The sequence below is a fragment of the Gopherus flavomarginatus genome (assembly GCF_025201925.1).
Source record: "Gopherus flavomarginatus isolate rGopFla2 chromosome 11 unlocalized genomic scaffold, rGopFla2.mat.asm SUPER_11_unloc_1, whole genome shotgun sequence".
In the NCBI taxonomy this organism is placed as follows: Eukaryota; Metazoa; Chordata; order Testudines; family Testudinidae; genus Gopherus; species Gopherus flavomarginatus.
Window position 1 is genome coordinate 838,807 of NW_026114602.1, and position 3,796 is coordinate 842,602.

At 44.0% G+C, this 3,796-nt stretch overlaps 1 pseudogene; it reads right to left on the bottom strand.

Annotated features, from left to right (window-relative positions):
* LOC127040877 (olfactory receptor 14A16-like) overlaps positions 1-3,796 on the bottom strand; it is a 26,599-nt pseudogene that overhangs the window by 2,072 nt on the left and 20,731 nt on the right.

Below are 3,796 nucleotides of genomic sequence, written 5' to 3' on the forward strand. Positions count from 1 at the left end.
CCCACTGTCATAGAGGTCTGAGTCAGAGCAAGCTAGCTTGAGTAGCTGGGGAATGTCGCAGAAGAACTGATCCACTCTGTTACCTCCATAGAAGGATATTACAAACGTGTTCCCAGTGTGCAGGGCAGAGTAAAGAATGCCACTGATCCAGGCGCTGGCTGCCATTTGGACACAAGCTCTCCTGTTCATCACTCTCTCATAGTGCAGTGGTTGGCAGATGGTGACATATCGGTGGTACGCCATGACAGTCAGGATGCCGAGATCAGCTGAACCAAGGAACATGAAGAGCAAGACTTGGGCGACACATCCAGAATAAGAAATCACTCTGGTGTTCATGAAGGAATTGGACATGGGTTTGGGCATGGTGACAGAGATGGAGCCGAAGTCTAGGATGGCCAGATTCACCAGGAAGAAGTACAAGGGAGTGTGAAGATGGTGGTCAAAGGCTATGGCTGTGATGATGAGAAGAGTCCCCAGCAGACCTGCCAGGCAAATCATTAGAAAGACCACAAAATGCAAAATTTGCAGCTCCCTAACATCAGAAAACGCCAGGAGAAGGAACTCAGTCACAGTGGTTCAGTTGAACGTTTTCTTCCTCAGCACATTGTGTGATGGCTGTGGAGAGAAGGAGAAGGGCAACAGTCAAGATTAGAGCAACAGAGGAAATTACCCTTATTTCCTTCCGAGTAATACCCATGATCTGAGTGTCAAAGGTGCACAGCACTTGTCACTTCAATTGACTAGGAGCAGTGAGTGCTCCTCACCTCCGACAATCCAAGCACTGGTGAGACAAGGAGGGTGATGTAATATCTGTTATTGTACCAACTTTTGGGGGTGAGAGAGACAAACTTTTGAGCCACACAGATTACCTCACCCACCTTCGCTCTCTAATAACCTGGGACCAACATGGCTACAAGTACCACATGCAATCAGACCATAACCCAGGTGTGTTATCTCACTACCGTCAATTGGTGTAATGCCCTTACAGGCCAGGGGGCTGTATCACTTTCCACCATCTGAGGATGTGGCCCAAGGCGTCACTTGATCAAATTCATTGAAGACTGGAATAAATTACAACCAAACCCACAGACTGAGCAAATATGGCCCCTCATCTCTGTAAAACAACAGAGGAAAAACTTGGGCACAAAACTAAAGTACTAGAACTCCAAGACAGCCCAGTTCCCACATTCTAGGGAAATAGGACAGACTCGCTGAACATCCTAAATGCCAGAGGTAGCATGTACATCAGCTGACCATGAAGCCTCAGAGTCCAGCCGGGTTTCCACTGAAGTGGCGAGACTGAGCTGCTGCCTGCGCTGCCCCCATCTACTCCGCTATGTTTAATACAGAGCTGGTGAAGTCTGCCTAGCTGTGTTGGGAAACTCACTCCCAACTGTGCTGTAGATATGCCCTCCATGTCCTTGGGAAGGGTCCAGGTAGACAGGCTATGACTGCCTGATTCAACGAGGACTCTGAGTTTCAAGCTGCTAGTATGTCTATTAGGTACAGCTCATATTCCCTGGGTGTCAGCTCTGCTGCTTATTTAGTTCTGCCATCCTGCGGTTATGTCTTTGAAACAGAAATAAAAATGGATGTAACAGAATGACAGCATTTGAAATTATGGTATCATTGGACAACATTAGTACTTCCCACCCTGGTCAATAATGTTCTGCTTTAACTCTTCTTAAAGAAAATTTGGGTTTTCAGTTAAGCAAATTTTTATGCAAGGTCTATCTATCTATCTATCTATCTATCTATCTATCTATCTATCTATCTATCTATCTATCTATCTATCTATCCAAAAACTGATTTTTTTTCCTTTGTGGGGGAGTTTGGTTGGAATTTTTCAGTTTTCAGTAGAAAACGTTTAGTTCTCTGTTGCAGAAACCCCAACATTTATGGATCTTATGGATTTCTGTGAAAAGTCAAAATTTTCTAATAAAATAAATAAATCTGACTGGCTCTATTTGTTTGATTGAATTGATAGTAAACATCATAAAGAGTTTCAACTGCAGTTCACATTTATGTTCTTAATTTTGCCCTGTACATTAATAGTCTAACATATATAGTTGAAATAGCAAACTTATTGTGCTGGTCTTTGGATAATTTTTTCCTAAATTGCGATTCATTTGATTCTTCAGTACTATAAAACTATTGGCCACTATGTATCTATATATTTCCATGCACAATAGTCTATCACCTTATCTCTTTCATGGAGCCATCACTTCATTATCCAGCAGCAGTTTCCATGTTCTGTCACTGGTTCTCCTGAGTTGCTGGGTCTTTCTGTAGTTCCTAGCAGCCAGGAACCCACTCCATAAATGGACACTTCCTGATCCCCTCCTTGAGCAGGCTTGGCTGAGAGGTGATGGACTAAATGGGATCAGAGCTGAAAGCGCCTCCCAGCTCTAGAGCTGATACCAGCTTGTGCAGCATCCAGAGGCGGCTACATCCCAGTATGTCCCTGCTCTGTGGCTAAATAGCTGAATCTGATCTCCAGGTCTGTAAGACCACCTCTGATATGACCTCTGAACAAGTCACACTGACAACCTGCCCTAACTGAACCTAACTCCACAGAGGGGGAACACGACCTGCCCTGGATCACACACAATGGCAGCATCCCTAGAAGGACCCTTGGCTAAAAACAAGGCAGGTTTGGCTAAGGTATATGGCAAATCAAATACATATATATAAATATGGGGGTATCAGAGACATATGACCTATAATAGCTAAGAGCCTAGAGACACCAGAGCCCCAGTTGGCCTTGGACAGCCTGTTCTTTCATTAACTCCAAATGATTATCACTGAGGGAGAAGAGAATTTTTTGTCCTCCACTGCATCAGCAGCTCTTGGGATGCAGCCACCAAAAGAATCCACAGATCAGGCTGCCCTGGGTGTTTGAAGTTGGTTACTAAGAGGTATCCAGAGGCAAAGACTAAAAACTTAGGACCAGGTTCTGAGTTAGTGTAAGTTGATACAGTGCCATTGATTTCAGAGTAGCTAGGGCTATTTGTGCAATTGATGACCTGGCCCTTTGATTTCAACCAAGGTCTGGTCAAGGTCAGAGAGAGGGATAGCTCAGTGGTTTGAACATTGGACTGCTAAACTCAGGCTTATTAATTTAATCCTTAGGGGGATCATTTAGGGATCTGTGGCAAAATCAGTACTTGATCCTGCTAGTGAAAGCAGGGGGCTGGACTTGATGACCTTTCAGGATCCCTTCCAGTTCTATGAGTTAGGTATATCTCCATATTTACACCAGGTGAGGTTCTGGCCTGCCAGAGTTTGCTTCATTGATTTCGGATTGAGAGGATTTTTGTAAGCCCTTTATGTGTGTGGAGGTGTATAGGACGGTGGTGGAGATGGAAGCTCCAGCAGTTTCCCCTGAAGACCAACATGCTCTCTTTCTATGGCTTTCCTCCTAAAATAAAATTGCCACCCAGGCTTCACAAATTTAGTAACTACCTGCTACTAAGTCCAAAACTCCTTTTGTGGTGGGTGGGGACTCATGATTAATTTACTCTTAGTTATGTTAACTGAAGGGTGAGTTCACAGGTATCCACCTCAATATGTTCTGCGATTCATCCAGCCCTTAGTACTTCTCAGTTTAACAGTGCAAGACAGCAGAAGGAAACGTTTTTTTTGGGGGGAGGGTAGAAGAAACATAGGATACCTGCAGAGAAATGACCCCAAATTTAGATCACTAAAGCTACCCCATGCCTGCAAGTGGCTCACCAAACTTTAGAGCAAAGCAGATTTTAGAAACACCTATAGAATCAATTTTAAAGAATATAAA